The 15884-nt window shown below is 50.0% G+C and overlaps 27 non-coding genes across 27 annotated transcripts; all 27 read left to right on the top strand.

The window, feature by feature from the left end:
- The first annotated feature begins 381 nt into the window (after positions 1-381).
- Positions 382-453, top strand: Trnat-cgu. The gene has a single exon. It is a non-coding gene; the product is annotated as a tRNA-Thr (tRNA).
- A 333-nt stretch (positions 454-786) lies between these two features.
- Trnan-guu lies at positions 787-860 on the top strand. The gene has a single exon. It is a non-coding gene; the product is annotated as a tRNA-Asn (tRNA).
- A 689-nt stretch (positions 861-1549) lies between these two features.
- Trnat-cgu lies at positions 1550-1621 on the top strand. Its single transcript has one exon. It is a non-coding gene; the product is annotated as a tRNA-Thr (tRNA).
- A 333-nt stretch (positions 1622-1954) lies between these two features.
- Positions 1955-2028, top strand: Trnan-guu. The gene has a single exon. It is a non-coding gene; the product is annotated as a tRNA-Asn (tRNA).
- Positions 2029-2717: 689 nt separating this feature from the next.
- On the top strand, positions 2718-2789 carry Trnat-cgu. Its single transcript has one exon. It is a non-coding gene; the product is annotated as a tRNA-Thr (tRNA).
- A 333-nt stretch (positions 2790-3122) lies between these two features.
- Trnan-guu lies at positions 3123-3196 on the top strand. The gene has a single exon. It is a non-coding gene; the product is annotated as a tRNA-Asn (tRNA).
- A 689-nt stretch (positions 3197-3885) lies between these two features.
- On the top strand, positions 3886-3957 carry Trnat-cgu. The gene has a single exon. It is a non-coding gene; the product is annotated as a tRNA-Thr (tRNA).
- A 333-nt stretch (positions 3958-4290) lies between these two features.
- Positions 4291-4364, top strand: Trnan-guu. The gene has a single exon. It is a non-coding gene; the product is annotated as a tRNA-Asn (tRNA).
- A 689-nt stretch (positions 4365-5053) lies between these two features.
- Trnat-cgu lies at positions 5054-5125 on the top strand. Its single transcript has one exon. It is a non-coding gene; the product is annotated as a tRNA-Thr (tRNA).
- A 333-nt stretch (positions 5126-5458) lies between these two features.
- Trnan-guu lies at positions 5459-5532 on the top strand. The gene has a single exon. It is a non-coding gene; the product is annotated as a tRNA-Asn (tRNA).
- A 689-nt stretch (positions 5533-6221) lies between these two features.
- Trnat-cgu lies at positions 6222-6293 on the top strand. Its single transcript has one exon. It is a non-coding gene; the product is annotated as a tRNA-Thr (tRNA).
- A 333-nt stretch (positions 6294-6626) lies between these two features.
- Trnan-guu lies at positions 6627-6700 on the top strand. The gene has a single exon. It is a non-coding gene; the product is annotated as a tRNA-Asn (tRNA).
- A 689-nt stretch (positions 6701-7389) lies between these two features.
- Trnat-cgu lies at positions 7390-7461 on the top strand. The gene has a single exon. It is a non-coding gene; the product is annotated as a tRNA-Thr (tRNA).
- A 333-nt stretch (positions 7462-7794) lies between these two features.
- On the top strand, positions 7795-7868 carry Trnan-guu. The gene has a single exon. It is a non-coding gene; the product is annotated as a tRNA-Asn (tRNA).
- Positions 7869-8557: 689 nt separating this feature from the next.
- Positions 8558-8629, top strand: Trnat-cgu. Its single transcript has one exon. It is a non-coding gene; the product is annotated as a tRNA-Thr (tRNA).
- Positions 8630-8962: 333 nt separating this feature from the next.
- Trnan-guu lies at positions 8963-9036 on the top strand. Its single transcript has one exon. It is a non-coding gene; the product is annotated as a tRNA-Asn (tRNA).
- A 689-nt stretch (positions 9037-9725) lies between these two features.
- Trnat-cgu lies at positions 9726-9797 on the top strand. The gene has a single exon. It is a non-coding gene; the product is annotated as a tRNA-Thr (tRNA).
- A 333-nt stretch (positions 9798-10130) lies between these two features.
- On the top strand, positions 10131-10204 carry Trnan-guu. The gene has a single exon. It is a non-coding gene; the product is annotated as a tRNA-Asn (tRNA).
- Positions 10205-10893: 689 nt separating this feature from the next.
- Trnat-cgu lies at positions 10894-10965 on the top strand. Its single transcript has one exon. It is a non-coding gene; the product is annotated as a tRNA-Thr (tRNA).
- A 333-nt stretch (positions 10966-11298) lies between these two features.
- Positions 11299-11372, top strand: Trnan-guu. The gene has a single exon. It is a non-coding gene; the product is annotated as a tRNA-Asn (tRNA).
- A 689-nt stretch (positions 11373-12061) lies between these two features.
- Positions 12062-12133, top strand: Trnat-cgu. Its single transcript has one exon. It is a non-coding gene; the product is annotated as a tRNA-Thr (tRNA).
- A 333-nt stretch (positions 12134-12466) lies between these two features.
- On the top strand, positions 12467-12540 carry Trnan-guu. Its single transcript has one exon. It is a non-coding gene; the product is annotated as a tRNA-Asn (tRNA).
- A 689-nt stretch (positions 12541-13229) lies between these two features.
- Positions 13230-13301, top strand: Trnat-cgu. Its single transcript has one exon. It is a non-coding gene; the product is annotated as a tRNA-Thr (tRNA).
- A 333-nt stretch (positions 13302-13634) lies between these two features.
- Trnan-guu lies at positions 13635-13708 on the top strand. The gene has a single exon. It is a non-coding gene; the product is annotated as a tRNA-Asn (tRNA).
- A 689-nt stretch (positions 13709-14397) lies between these two features.
- On the top strand, positions 14398-14469 carry Trnat-cgu. Its single transcript has one exon. It is a non-coding gene; the product is annotated as a tRNA-Thr (tRNA).
- Positions 14470-14802: 333 nt separating this feature from the next.
- Positions 14803-14876, top strand: Trnan-guu. Its single transcript has one exon. It is a non-coding gene; the product is annotated as a tRNA-Asn (tRNA).
- Positions 14877-15565: 689 nt separating this feature from the next.
- On the top strand, positions 15566-15637 carry Trnat-cgu. Its single transcript has one exon. It is a non-coding gene; the product is annotated as a tRNA-Thr (tRNA).
- The last annotated feature ends 247 nt before the right edge of the window (positions 15638-15884 follow it).

Genomic DNA, 15884 nt, shown 5'->3' with positions numbered 1-15884 from the left:
TGTTTTAAGTGTCGGTCTGCAGTAGGCCGCTGTTGGCCGAGCGACGTGCAGTCGCCTTACATGAAGCCCCATGGGCAACGCCAGTGCCACTGTGGACAACAGCGCACTGTAGCCAGAGAGAGGAGCCGAAAGGCGCATTTCGCAGTCGAGCCACGCTATCCCACAAGCTGTGCACTAGGTCAGGATTGTGCAGACCGCTAACTTTTGGTGGGCCGACGCTCGTCGTCGATCGTAAGGGCGAAACATTCAAGAGATTTGGAAAACGGCAATGTGGACACCCCCAGCAGCAGCTGTGTGCCAAATCCGATATCTGGTCGAGGGCTGCAAGATTCAGTATGATGAAGTAACAATTTGGGGATAGCTCACAAACGCTAAGCTGCCGCCTTCTTAGCTCAGTGGTAGAGCACTGGTCTCGTAAACCAGGGGTCGTGAGTTCGAACCTCACAGAAGGCATTCATTTTTTAAACCTTCCTGCAAGGAGCGGAGCTATCTCGAGCAGCATCTAACACATGGCAGTACACTGAATGAAAGGGATGTTCTACAACCTATGACAAGTATTCTACTGGCCTCAGAGGTTTTCTGAATGCATAGGCAGAACATTGGTTTGTATGCATTTTGTAGTATAATGTCATGCTTGGCGATGTCATTCGTTTACGAGCCTCGCTACAGTGTGCATGCACGTTATCCATGTGAAGAGGCGTAAGCAAATGCTACCATTCTGCGAGATTCCTGCAGAAGGTATACGAATTGCGTTGATATACAGAGCACAAGGGAGCCAAAGTCAAGGCCTCCGTGGCGCAATCGGCTAGCGCGTTCGGCTGTTAACCGAAAGGTTGGTGGTTCGAGCCCACCCGGGGGCGAAATCGTTTTAACCGGCACCGAGGTGAGGGCATACGTCAACTTTGTTAGAGATACACAGCTAGTGTGACAATTTGGCTGCGTTTGAGTGATGCCACAGAGCCTTATACACATTCAGCCAAGTGACACTGTAGGTAAAAACATGGCCCTACACAGACGTTCTGCTGTTTTCCTTTTTATTCGTCATGTGTGACACTGCAGTAGAGGGACGCCCGCTACAAAAGACGTATTCTTTACATTCAATTTCAGCATATACGTCGCGAGTGCCATATGACAGGGCCTGTCTCTCGATGTCGATTTGTATTTGGTGTGTTTTAAGTGTCGGTCTGCAGTAGGCCGCTGTTGGCCGAGCGACGTGCAGTCGCCTTACATGAAGCCCCATGGGCAACGCCAGTGCCACTGTGGACAACAGCGCACTGTAGCCAGAGAGAGGAGCCGAAAGGCGCATTTCGCAGTCGAGCCACGCTATCCCACAAGCTGTGCACTAGGTCAGGATTGTGCAGACCGCTAACTTTTGGTGGGCCGACGCTCGTCGTCGATCGTAAGGGCGAAACATTCAAGAGATTTGGAAAACGGCAATGTGGACACCCCCAGCAGCAGCTGTGTGCCAAATCCGATATCTGGTCGAGGGCTGCAAGATTCAGTATGATGAAGTAACAATTTGGGGATAGCTCACAAACGCTAAGCTGCCGCCTTCTTAGCTCAGTGGTAGAGCACTGGTCTCGTAAACCAGGGGTCGTGAGTTCGAACCTCACAGAAGGCATTCATTTTTTAAACCTTCCTGCAAGGAGCGGAGCTATCTCGAGCAGCATCTAACACATGGCAGTACACTGAATGAAAGGGATGTTCTACAACCTATGACAAGTATTCTACTGGCCTCAGAGGTTTTCTGAATGCATAGGCAGAACATTGGTTTGTATGCATTTTGTAGTATAATGTCATGCTTGGCGATGTCATTCGTTTACGAGCCTCGCTACAGTGTGCATGCACGTTATCCATGTGAAGAGGCGTAAGCAAATGCTACCATTCTGCGAGATTCCTGCAGAAGGTATACGAATTGCGTTGATATACAGAGCACAAGGGAGCCAAAGTCAAGGCCTCCGTGGCGCAATCGGCTAGCGCGTTCGGCTGTTAACCGAAAGGTTGGTGGTTCGAGCCCACCCGGGGGCGAAATCGTTTTAACCGGCACCGAGGTGAGGGCATACGTCAACTTTGTTAGAGATACACAGCTAGTGTGACAATTTGGCTGCGTTTGAGTGATGCCACAGAGCCTTATACACATTCAGCCAAGTGACACTGTAGGTAAAAACATGGCCCTACACAGACGTTCTGCTGTTTTCCTTTTTATTCGTCATGTGTGACACTGCAGTAGAGGGACGCCCGCTACAAAAGACGTATTCTTTACATTCAATTTCAGCATATACGTCGCGAGTGCCATATGACAGGGCCTGTCTCTCGATGTCGATTTGTATTTGGTGTGTCTTAAGTGTCGGTCTGCAGTAGGCCGCTGTTGGCCGAGCGACGTGCAGTCGCCTTACATGAAGCCCCATGGGCAACGCCAGTGCCACTGTGGACAACAGCGCACTGTAGCCAGAGAGAGGAGCCGAAAGGCGCATTTCGCAGTCGAGCCACGCTATCCCACAAGCTGTGCACTAGGTCAGGATTGTGCAGACCGCTAACTTTTGGTGGGCCGACGCTCGTCGTCGATCGTAAGGGCGAAACATTCAAGAGATTTGGAAAACGGCAATGTGGACACCCCCAGCAGCAGCTGTGTGCCAAATCCGATATCTGGTCGAGGGCTGCAAGATTCAGTATGATGAAGTAACAATTTGGGGATAGCTCACAAACGCTAAGCTGCCGCCTTCTTAGCTCAGTGGTAGAGCACTGGTCTCGTAAACCAGGGGTCGTGAGTTCGAACCTCACAGAAGGCATTCATTTTTTAAACCTTCCTGCAAGGAGCGGAGCTATCTCGAGCAGCATCTAACACATGGCAGTACACTGAATGAAAGGGATGTTCTACAACCTATGACAAGTATTCTACTGGCCTCAGAGGTTTTCTGAATGCATAGGCAGAACATTGGTTTGTATGCATTTTGTAGTATAATGTCATGCTTGGCGATGTCATTCGTTTACGAGCCTCGCTACAGTGTGCATGCACGTTATCCATGTGAAGAGGCGTAAGCAAATGCTACCATTCTGCGAGATTCCTGCAGAAGGTATACGAATTGCGTTGATATACAGAGCACAAGGGAGCCAAAGTCAAGGCCTCCGTGGCGCAATCGGCTAGCGCGTTCGGCTGTTAACCGAAAGGTTGGTGGTTCGAGCCCACCCGGGGGCGAAATCGTTTTAACCGGCACCGAGGTGAGGGCATACGTCAACTTTGTTAGAGATACACAGCTAGTGTGACAATTTGGCTGCGTTTGAGTGATGCCACAGAGCCTTATACACATTCAGCCAAGTGACACTGTAGGTAAAAACATGGCCCTACACAGACGTTCTGCTGTTTTCCTTTTTATTCGTCATGTGTGACACTGCAGTAGAGGGACGCCCGCTACAAAAGACGTATTCTTTACATTCAATTTCAGCATATACGTCGCGAGTGCCATATGACAGGGCCTGTCTCTCGATGTCGATTTGTATTTGGTGTGTTTTAAGTGTCGGTCTGCAGTAGGCCGCTGTTGGCCGAGCGACGTGCAGTCGCCTTACATGAAGCCCCATGGGCAACGCCAGTGCCACTGTGGACAACAGCGCACTGTAGCCAGAGAGAGGAGCCGAAAGGCGCATTTCGCAGTCGAGCCACGCTATCCCACAAGCTGTGCACTAGGTCAGGATTGTGCAGACCGCTAACTTTTGGTGGGCCGACGCTCGTCGTCGATCGTAAGGGCGAAACATTCAAGAGATTTGGAAAACGGCAATGTGGACACCCCCAGCAGCAGCTGTGTGCCAAATCCGATATCTGGTCGAGGGCTGCAAGATTCAGTATGATGAAGTAACAATTTGGGGATAGCTCACAAACGCTAAGCTGCCGCCTTCTTAGCTCAGTGGTAGAGCACTGGTCTCGTAAACCAGGGGTCGTGAGTTCGAACCTCACAGAAGGCATTCATTTTTTAAACCTTCCTGCAAGGAGCGGAGCTATCTCGAGCAGCATCTAACACATGGCAGTACACTGAATGAAAGGGATGTTCTACAACCTATGACAAGTATTCTACTGGCCTCAGAGGTTTTCTGAATGCATAGGCAGAACATTGGTTTGTATGCATTTTGTAGTATAATGTCATGCTTGGCGATGTCATTCGTTTACGAGCCTCGCTACAGTGTGCATGCACGTTATCCATGTGAAGAGGCGTAAGCAAATGCTACCATTCTGCGAGATTCCTGCAGAAGGTATACGAATTGCGTTGATATACAGAGCACAAGGGAGCCAAAGTCAAGGCCTCCGTGGCGCAATCGGCTAGCGCGTTCGGCTGTTAACCGAAAGGTTGGTGGTTCGAGCCCACCCGGGGGCGAAATCGTTTTAACCGGCACCGAGGTGAGGGCATACGTCAACTTTGTTAGAGATACACAGCTAGTGTGACAATTTGGCTGCGTTTGAGTGATGCCACAGAGCCTTATACACATTCAGCCAAGTGACACTGTAGGTAAAAACATGGCCCTACACAGACGTTCTGCTGTTTTCCTTTTTATTCGTCATGTGTGACACTGCAGTAGAGGGACGCCCGCTACAAAAGACGTATTCTTTACATTCAATTTCAGCATATACGTCGCGAGTGCCATATGACAGGGCCTGTCTCTCGATGTCGATTTGTATTTGGTGTGTCTTAAGTGTCGGTCTGCAGTAGGCCGCTGTTGGCCGAGCGACTTGCAGTCGCCTTACATGAAGCCCCATGGGCAACGCCAGTGCCACTGTGGACAACAGCGCACTGTAGCCAGAGAGAGGAGCCGAAAGGCGCATTTCGCAGTCGAGCCACGCTATCCCACAAGCTGTGCACTAGGTCAGGATTGTGCAGACCGCTAACTTTTGGTGGGCCGACGCTCGTCGTCGTTCGTAAGGGCGAAACATTCAAGAGATTTGGAAAACGGCAATGTGGACACCCCCAGCAGCAGCTGTGTGCCAAATCCGATATCTGGTCGAGGGCTGCAAGATTCAGTATGATGAAGTAACAATTTGGGGATAGCTCACAAACGCTAAGCTGCCGCCTTCTTAGCTCAGTGGTAGAGCACTGGTCTCGTAAACCAGGGGTCGTGAGTTCGAACCTCACAGAAGGCATTCATTTTTTAAACCTTCCTGCAAGGAGCGGAGCTATCTCGAGCAGCATCTAACACATGGCAGTACACTGAATGAAAGGGATGTTCTACAACCTATGACAAGTATTCTACTGGCCTCAGAGGTTTTCTGAATGCATAGGCAGAACATTGGTTTGTATGCATTTTGTAGTATAATGTCATGCTTGGCGATGTCATTCGTTTACGAGCCTCGCTACAGTGTGCATGCACGTTATCCATGTGAAGAGGCGTAAGCAAATGCTACCATTCTGCGAGATTCCTGCAGAAGGTATACGAATTGCGTTGATATACAGAGCACAAGGGAGCCAAAGTCAAGGCCTCCGTGGCGCAATCGGCTAGCGCGTTCGGCTGTTAACCGAAAGGTTGGTGGTTCGAGCCCACCCGGGGGCGAAATCGTTTTAACCGGCACCGAGGTGAGGGCATACGTCAACTTTGTTAGAGATACACAGCTAGTGTGACAATTTGGCTGCGTTTGAGTGATGCCACAGAGCCTTATACACATTCAGCCAAGTGACACTGTAGGTAAAAACATGGCCCTACACAGACGTTCTGCTGTTTTCCTTTTTATTCGTCATGTGTGACACTGCAGTAGAGGGACGCCCGCTACAAAAGACGTATTCTTTACATTCAATTTCAGCATATACGTCGCGAGTGCCATATGACAGGGCCTGTCTCTCGATGTCGATTTGTATTTGGTGTGTCTTAAGTGTCGGTCTGCAGTAGGCCGCTGTTGGCCGAGCGACGTGCAGTCGCCTTACATGAAGCCCCATGGGCAACGCCAGTGCCACTGTGGACAACAGCGCACTGTAGCCAGAGAGAGGAGCCGAAAGGCGCATTTCGCAGTCGAGCCACGCTATCCCACAAGCTGTGCACTAGGTCAGGATTGTGCAGACCGCTAACTTTTGGTGGGCCGACGCTCGTCGTCGATCGTAAGGGCGAAACATTCAAGAGATTTGGAAAACGGCAATGTGGACACCCCCAGCAGCAGCTGTGTGCCAAATCCGATATCTGGTCGAGGGCTGCAAGATTCAGTATGATGAAGTAACAATTTGGGGATAGCTCACAAACGCTAAGCTGCCGCCTTCTTAGCTCAGTGGTAGAGCACTGGTCTCGTAAACCAGGGGTCGTGAGTTCGAACCTCACAGAAGGCATTCATTTTTTAAACCTTCCTGCAAGGAGCGGAGCTATCTCGAGCAGCATCTAACACATGGCAGTACACTGAATGAAAGGGATGTTCTACAACCTATGACAAGTATTCTACTGGCCTCAGAGGTTTTCTGAATGCATAGGCAGAACATTGGTTTGTATGCATTTTGTAGTATAATGTCATGCTTGGCGATGTCATTCGTTTACGAGCCTCGCTACAGTGTGCATGCACGTTATCCATGTGAAGAGGCGTAAGCAAATGCTACCATTCTGCGAGATTCCTGCAGAAGGTATACGAATTGCGTTGATATACAGAGCACAAGGGAGCCAAAGTCAAGGCCTCCGTGGCGCAATCGGCTAGCGCGTTCGGCTGTTAACCGAAAGGTTGGTGGTTCGAGCCCACCCGGGGGCGAAATCGTTTTAACCGGCACCGAGGTGAGGGCATACGTCAACTTTGTTAGAGATACACAGCTAGTGTGACAATTTGGCTGCGTTTGAGTGATGCCACAGAGCCTTATACACATTCAGCCAAGTGACACTGTAGGTAAAAACATGGCCCTACACAGACGTTCTGCTGTTTTCCTTTTTATTCGTCATGTGTGACACTGCAGTAGAGGGACGCCCGCTACAAAAGACGTATTCTTTACATTCAATTTCAGCATATACGTCGCGAGTGCCATATGACAGGGCCTGTCTCTCGATGTCGATTTGTATTTGGTGTGTTTTAAGTGTCGGTCTGCAGTAGGCCGCTGTTGGCCGAGCGACGTGCAGTCGCCTTACATGAAGCCCCATGGGCAACGCCAGTGCCACTGTGGACAACAGCGCACTGTAGCCAGAGAGAGGAGCCGAAAGGCGCATTTCGCAGTCGAGCCACGCTATCCCACAAGCTGTGCACTAGGTCAGGATTGTGCAGACCGCTAACTTTTGGTGGGCCGACGCTCGTCGTCGATCGTAAGGGCGAAACATTCAAGAGATTTGGAAAACGGCAATGTGGACACCCCCAGCAGCAGCTGTGTGCCAAATCCGATATCTGGTCGAGGGCTGCAAGATTCAGTATGATGAAGTAACAATTTGGGGATAGCTCACAAACGCTAAGCTGCCGCCTTCTTAGCTCAGTGGTAGAGCACTGGTCTCGTAAACCAGGGGTCGTGAGTTCGAACCTCACAGAAGGCATTCATTTTTTAAACCTTCCTGCAAGGAGCGGAGCTATCTCGAGCAGCATCTAACACATGGCAGTACACTGAATGAAAGGGATGTTCTACAACCTATGACAAGTATTCTACTGGCCTCAGAGGTTTTCTGAATGCATAGGCAGAACATTGGTTTGTATGCATTTTGTAGTATAATGTTATGCTTGGCGATGTCATTCGTTTACGAGCCTCGCTACAGTGTGCATGCACGTTATCCATGTGAAGAGGCGTAAGCAAATGCTACCATTCTGCGAGATTCCTGCAGAAGGTATACGAATTGCGTTGATATACAGAGCACAAGGGAGCCAAAGTCAAGGCCTCCGTGGCGCAATCGGCTAGCGCGTTCGGCTGTTAACCGAAAGGTTGGTGGTTCGAGCCCACCCGGGGGCGAAATCGTTTTAACCGGCACCGAGGTGAGGGCATACGTCAACTTTGTTAGAGATACACAGCTAGTGTGACAATTTGGCTGCGTTTGAGTGATGCCACAGAGCCTTATACACATTCAGCCAAGTGACACTGTAGGTAAAAACATGGCCCTACACAGACGTTCTGCTGTTTTCCTTTTTATTCGTCATGTGTGACACTGCAGTAGAGGGACGCCCGCTACAAAAGACGTATTCTTTACATTCAATTTCATCATATACGTCGCGAGTGCCATATGACAGGGCCTGTCTCTCGATGTCGATTTGTATTTGGTGTGTTTTAAGTGTCGGTCTGCAGTAGGCCGCTGTTGGCCGAGCGACGTGCAGTCGCCTTACATGAAGCCCCATGGGCAACGCCAGTGCCACTGTGGACAACAGCGCACTGTAGCCAGAGAGAGGAGCCGAAAGGCGCATTTCGCAGTCGAGCCACGCTATCCCACAAGCTGTGCACTAGGTCAGGATTGTGCAGACCGCTAACTTTTGGTGGGCCGACGCTCGTCGTCGATCGTAAGGGCGAAACATTCAAGAGATTTGGAAAACGGCAATGTGGACACCCCCAGCAGCAGCTGTGTGCCAAATCCGATATCTGGTCGAGGGCTGCAAGATTCAGTATGATGAAGTAACAATTTGGGGATAGCTCACAAACGCTAAGCTGCCGCCTTCTTAGCTCAGTGGTAGAGCACTGGTCTCGTAAACCAGGGGTCGTGAGTTCGAACCTCACAGAAGGCATTCATTTTTTAAACCTTCCTGCAAGGAGCGGAGCTATCTCGAGCAGCATCTAACACATGGCAGTACACTGAATGAAAGGGATGTTCTACAACCTATGACAAGTATTCTACTGGCCTCAGAGGTTTTCTGAATGCATAGGCAGAACATTGGTTTGTATGCATTTTGTAGTATAATGTCATGCTTGGCGATGTCATTCGTTTACGAGCCTCGCTACAGTGTGCATGCACGTTATCCATGTGAAGAGGCGTAAGCAAATGCTACCATTCTGCGAGATTCCTGCAGAAGGTATACGAATTGCGTTGATATACAGAGCACAAGGGAGCCAAAGTCAAGGCCTCCGTGGCGCAATCGGCTAGCGCGTTCGGCTGTTAACCGAAAGGTTGGTGGTTCGAGCCCACCCGGGGGCGAAATCGTTTTAACCGGCACCGAGGTGAGGGCATACGTCAACTTTGTTAGAGATACACAGCTAGTGTGACAATTTGGCTGCGTTTGAGTGATGCCACAGAGCCTTATACACATTCAGCCAAGTGACACTGTAGGTAAAAACATGGCCCTACACAGACGTTCTGCTGTTTTCCTTTTTATTCGTCATGTGTGACACTGCAGTAGAGGGACGCCCGCTACAAAAGACGTATTCTTTACATTCAATTTCAGCATATACGTCGCGAGTGCCATATGACAGGGCCTGTCTCTCGATGTCGATTTGTATTTGGTGTGTCTTAAGTGTCGGTCTGCAGTAGGCCGCTGTTGGCCGAGCGACTTGCAGTCGCCTTACATGAAGCCCCATGGGCAACGCCAGTGCCACTGTGGACAACAGCGCACTGTAGCCAGAGAGAGGAGCCGAAAGGCGCATTTCGCAGTCGAGCCACGCTATCCCACAAGCTGTGCACTAGGTCAGGATTGTGCAGACCGCTAACTTTTGGTGGGCCGACGCTCGTCGTCGTTCGTAAGGGCGAAACATTCAAGAGATTTGGAAAACGGCAATGTGGACACCCCCAGCAGCAGCTGTGTGCCAAATCCGATATCTGGTCGAGGGCTGCAAGATTCAGTATGATGAAGTAACAATTTGGGGATAGCTCACAAACGCTAAGCTGCCGCCTTCTTAGCTCAGTGGTAGAGCACTGGTCTCGTAAACCAGGGGTCGTGAGTTCGAACCTCACAGAAGGCATTCATTTTTTAAACCTTCCTGCAAGGAGCGGAGCTATCTCGAGCAGCATCTAACACATGGCAGTACACTGAATGAAAGGGATGTTCTACAACCTATGACAAGTATTCTACTGGCCTCAGAGGTTTTCTGAATGCATAGGCAGAACATTGGTTTGTATGCATTTTGTAGTATAATGTCATGCTTGGCGATGTCATTCGTTTACGAGCCTCGCTACAGTGTGCATGCACGTTATCCATGTGAAGAGGCGTAAGCAAATGCTACCATTCTGCGAGATTCCTGCAGAAGGTATACGAATTGCGTTGATATACAGAGCACAAGGGAGCCAAAGTCAAGGCCTCCGTGGCGCAATCGGCTAGCGCGTTCGGCTGTTAACCGAAAGGTTGGTGGTTCGAGCCCACCCGGGGGCGAAATCGTTTTAACCGGCACCGAGGTGAGGGCATACGTCAACTTTGTTAGAGATACACAGCTAGTGTGACAATTTGGCTGCGTTTGAGTGATGCCACAGAGCCTTATACACATTCAGCCAAGTGACACTGTAGGTAAAAACATGGCCCTACACAGACGTTCTGCTGTTTTCCTTTTTATTCGTCATGTGTGACACTGCAGTAGAGGGACGCCCGCTACAAAAGACGTATTCTTTACATTCAATTTCAGCATATACGTCGCGAGTGCCATATGACAGGGCCTGTCTCTCGATGTCGATTTGTATTTGGTGTGTTTTAAGTGTCGGTCTGCAGTAGGCCGCTGTTGGCCGAGCGACGTGCAGTCGCCTTACATGAAGCCCCATGGGCAACGCCAGTGCCACTGTGGACAACAGCGCACTGTAGCCAGAGAGAGGAGCCGAAAGGCGCATTTCGCAGTCGAGCCACGCTATCCCACAAGCTGTGCACTAGGTCAGGATTGTGCAGACCGCTAACTTTTGGTGGGCCGACGCTCGTCGTCGATCGTAAGGGCGAAACATTCAAGAGATTTGGAAAACGGCAATGTGGACACCCCCAGCAGCAGCTGTGTGCCAAATCCGATATCTGGTCGAGGGCTGCAAGATTCAGTATGATGAAGTAACAATTTGGGGATAGCTCACAAACGCTAAGCTGCCGCCTTCTTAGCTCAGTGGTAGAGCACTGGTCTCGTAAACCAGGGGTCGTGAGTTCGAACCTCACAGAAGGCATTCATTTTTTAAACCTTCCTGCAAGGAGCGGAGCTATCTCGAGCAGCATCTAACACATGGCAGTACACTGAATGAAAGGGATGTTCTACAACCTATGACAAGTATTCTACTGGCCTCAGAGGTTTTCTGAATGCATAGGCAGAACATTGGTTTGTATGCATTTTGTAGTATAATGTCATGCTTGGCGATGTCATTCGTTTACGAGCCTCGCTACAGTGTGCATGCACGTTATCCATGTGAAGAGGCGTAAGCAAATGCTACCATTCTGCGAGATTCCTGCAGAAGGTATACGAATTGCGTTGATATACAGAGCACAAGGGAGCCAAAGTCAAGGCCTCCGTGGCGCAATCGGCTAGCGCGTTCGGCTGTTAACCGAAAGGTTGGTGGTTCGAGCCCACCCGGGGGCGAAATCGTTTTAACCGGCACCGAGGTGAGGGCATACGTCAACTTTGTTAGAGATACACAGCTAGTGTGACAATTTGGCTGCGTTTGAGTGATGCCACAGAGCCTTATACACATTCAGCCAAGTGACACTGTAGGTAAAAACATGGCCCTACACAGACGTTCTGCTGTTTTCCTTTTTATTCGTCATGTGTGACACTTCAGTAGAGGGACGCCCGCTACAAAAGACGTATTCTTTACATTCAATTTCAGCATATACGTCGCGAGTGCCATATGACAGGGCCTGTCTCTCGATGTCGATTTGTATTTGGTGTGTCTTAAGTGTCGGTCTGCAGTAGGCCGCTGTTGGCCGAGCGACGTGCAGTCGCCTTACATGAAGCCCCATGGGCAACGCCAGTGCCACTGTGGACAACAGCGCACTGTAGCCAGAGAGAGGAGCCGAAAGGCGCATTTCGCAGTCGAGCCACGCTATCCCACAAGCTGTGCACTAGGTCAGGATTGTGCAGACCGCTAACTTTTGGTGGGCCGACGCTCGTCGTCGATCGTAAGGGCGAAACATTCAAGAGAATTGGAAAACGGCAATGTGGACACCCCCAGCAGCAGCTGTGTGCCAAATCCGATATCTGGTCGAGGGCTGCAAGATTCAGTATGATGAAGTAACAATTTGGGGATAGCTCACAAACGCTAAGCTGCCGCCTTCTTAGCTCAGTGGTAGAGCACTGGTCTCGTAAACCAGGGGTCGTGAGTTCGAACCTCACAGAAGGCATTCATTTTTTAAACCTTCCTGCAAGGAGCGGAGCTATCTCGAGCAGCATCTAACACATGGCAGTACACTGAATGAAAGGGATGTTCTACAACCTATGACAAGTATTCTACTGGCCTCAGAGGTTTTCTGAATGCATAGGCAGAACATTGGTTTGTATGCATTTTGTAGTATAATGTCATGCTTGGCGATGTCATTCGTTTACGAGCCTCGCTACAGTGTGCATGCACGTTATCCATGTGAAGAGGCGTAAGCAAATGCTACCATTCTGCGAGATTCCTGCAGAAGGTATACGAATTGCGTTGATATACAGAGCACAAGGAAGCCAAAGTCAAGGCCTCCGTGGCGCAATCGGCTAGCGCGTTCGGCTGTTAACCGAAAGGTTGGTGGTTCGAGCCCACCCGGGGGCGAAATCGTTTTAACCGGCACCGAGGTGAGGGCATACGTCAACTTTGTTAGAGATACACAGCTAGTGTGACAATTTGGCTGCGTTTGAGTGATGCCACAGAGCCTTATACACATTCAGCCAAGTGACACTGTAGGTAAAAACATGGCCCTACACAGACGTTCTGCTGTTTTCCTTTTTATTCGTCATGTGTGACACTGCAGTAGAGGGACGCCCGCTACAAAAGACGTATTCTTTACATTCAATTTCAGCATATACGTCGCGAATGCCATATGACAGGGCCTGTCTCTCGATGTCGATTTGTATTTGGTGTGTCTTAAGTGTCGGTCTGCAGTAGGCCGCTGTTGGCCGAGCGACGTGCAGTCGCCTTACATGAAGCCCCATGGGCAACGCCAGTGCCACTGTGGACAACAGCGCACTGTAGCCAGAGAGAGGAGCCGAAAGGCGCATTTCGCAGTCGAGCCACGCTATCCCACAAGCTGTGCACTAGGTCAGGATTGTGCAGACCGCTAACTTTTGGTGGGCCGACGCTCGTCGTCGATCGTAAGGGCGAAACATTCAAGAGATTTGGAAAACGGCAATGTGGACACCCCCAGCAGCAGCTGTGTGCCAAATCCGATATCTGGTCGAGGGCTGCAAGATTCAGTATGATGAAGTAACAATTTGGGGATAGCTCACAAACGCTAAGCTGCCGCCTTCTTAGCTCAGTGGTAGAGCACTGGTCTCGTAAACCAGGGGTCGTGAGTTCGAACCTCACAGAAGGCATTCATTTTTTAAACCTTCCTGCAAGGAGCGGAGCTATCTCGAGCAGCATCTAACACATGGCAGTACACTGAATGAAAGGGATGTTCTACAACCTATGACAAGTATTCTACTGGCCTCAGAGGTTTTCTGAATGCATAGGCAGAACATTGGTTTGTATGCATTTTGTAGTATAATGTCATGCTTGGCGATGTCATTCGTTTACGAGCCTCGCTACAGTGTGCATGCACGTTATCCATGTGAAGAGGCGTAAGCAAATGCTACCATTCTGCGAGATTCCTGCAGAAGGTATACGAATTGCGTTGATATACAGAGCACAAGGGAGCCAAAGTCAAGGCCTCCGTGGCGCAATCGGCTAGCGCGTTCGGCTGTTAACCGAAAGGTTGGTGGTTCGAGCCCACCCGGGGGCGAAATCGTTTTAACCGGCACCGAGGTGAGGGCATACGTCAACTTTGTTAGAGATACACAGCTAGTGTGACAATTTGGCTGCGTTTGAGTGATGCCACAGAGCCTTATACACATTCAGCCAAGTGACACTGTAGGTAAAAACATGGCCCTACACAGACGTTCTGCTGTTTTCCTTTTTATTCGTCATGTGTGACACTGCAGTAGAGGGACGCCCGCTACAAAAGACGTATTCTTTACATTCAATTTCAGCATATACGTCGCGAGTGCCATATGACAGGGCCTGTCTCTCGATGTCGATTTGTATTTGGTGTGTTTTAAGTGTCGGTCTGCAGTAGGCCGCTGTTGGCCGAGCGACGTGCAGTCGCCTTACATGAAGCCCCATGGGCAACGCCAGTGCCACTGTGGACAACAGCGCACTGTAGCCAGAGAGAGGAGCCGAAAGGCGCATTTCGCAGTCGAGCCACGCTATCCCACAAGCTGTGCACTAGGTCAGGATTGTGCAGACCGCTAACTTTTGGTGGGCCGACGCTCGTCGTCGATCGTAAGGGCGAAACATTCAAGAGATTTGGAAAACGGCAATGTGGACACCCCCAGCAGCAGCTGTGTGCCAAATCCGATATCTGGTCGAGGGCTGCAAGATTCAGTATGATGAAGTAACAATTTGGGGATAGCTCACAAACGCTAAGCTGCCGCCTTCTTAGCTCAGTGGTAGAGCACTGGTCTCGTAAACCAGGGGTCGTGAGTTCGAACCTCACAGAAGGCATTCATTTTTTAAACCTTCCTGCAAGGAGCGGAGCTATCTCGAGCAGCATCTAACACATGGCAGTACACTGAATGAAAGGGATGTTCTACAACCTATGACAAGTATTCTACTGGCCTCAGAGGTTTTCTGAATGCATAGGCAGAACATTGGTTTGTATGCATTTTGTAGTATAATGTCATGCTTGGCGATGTCATTCGTTTACGAGCCTCGCTACAGTGTGCATGCACGTTATCCATGTGAAGAGGCGTAAGCAAATGCTACCATTCTGCGAGATTCCTGCAGAAGGTATACGAATTGCGTTGATATACAGAGCACAAGGGAGCCAAAGTCAAGGCCTCCGTGGCGCAATCGGCTAGCGCGTTCGGCTGTTAACCGAAAGGTTGGTGGTTCGAGCCCACCCGGGGGCGAAATCGTTTTAACCGGCACCGAGGTGAGGGCATACGTCAACTTTGTTAGAGATACACAGCTAGTGTGACAATTTGGCTGCGTTTGAGTGATGCCACAGAGCCTTATACACATTCAGCCAAGTGACACTGTAGGTAAAAACATGGCCCTACACAGACGTTCTGCTGTTTTCCTTTTTATTCGTCATGTGTGACACTGCAGTAGAGGGACGCCCGCTACAAAAGACGTATTCTTTACATTCAATTTCAGCATATACGTCGCGAGTGCCATATGACAGGGCCTGTCTCTCGATGTCGATTTGTATTTGGTGTGTCTTAAGTGTCGGTCTGCAGTAGGCCGCTGTTGGCCGAGCGACGTGCAGTCGCCTTACATGAAGCCCCATGGGCAACGCCAGTGCCACTGTGGACAACAGCGCACTGTAGCCAGAGAGAGGAGCCGAAAGGCGCATTTCGCAGTCGAGCCACGCTATCCCACAAGCTGTGCACTAGGTCAGGATTGTGCAGACCGCTAACTTTTGGTGGGCCGACGCTCGTCGTCGATCGTAAGGGCGAAACATTCAAGAGAATTGGAAAACGGCAATGTGGACACCCCCAGCAGCAGCTGTGTGCCAAATCCGATATCTGGTCGAGGGCTGCAAGATTCAGTATGATGAAGTAACAATTTGGGGATAGCTCACAAACGCTAAGCTGCCGCCTTCTTAGCTCAGTGGTAGAGCACTGGTCTCGTAAACCAGGGGTCGTGAGTTCGAACCTCACAGAAGGCATTCATTTTTTAAACCTTCCTGCAAGGAGCGGAGCTATCTCGAGCAGCATCTAACACATGGCAGTACACTGAATGAAAGGGATGTTCTACAACCTATGACAAGTATTCTACTGGCCTCAGAGGTTTTCTGAATGCATAGGCAGAACATTGGTTTGTATGCATTTTGTAGTATAATGTCATGCTTGGCGATGTCATTCGTTTACGAGCCTCGCTACAGTGTGCATGCACGTTATCCATGTGAAGAGGCG

This window comes from Schistocerca americana, chromosome 5 (assembly GCF_021461395.2).
Source record: "Schistocerca americana isolate TAMUIC-IGC-003095 chromosome 5, iqSchAmer2.1, whole genome shotgun sequence".
Classification (NCBI taxonomy): domain Eukaryota; kingdom Metazoa; phylum Arthropoda; class Insecta; order Orthoptera; family Acrididae; genus Schistocerca; species Schistocerca americana.
Note: the sequence above shows the minus strand (reverse complement) of the source record. Positions and strands in the feature narration are given on the sequence as shown.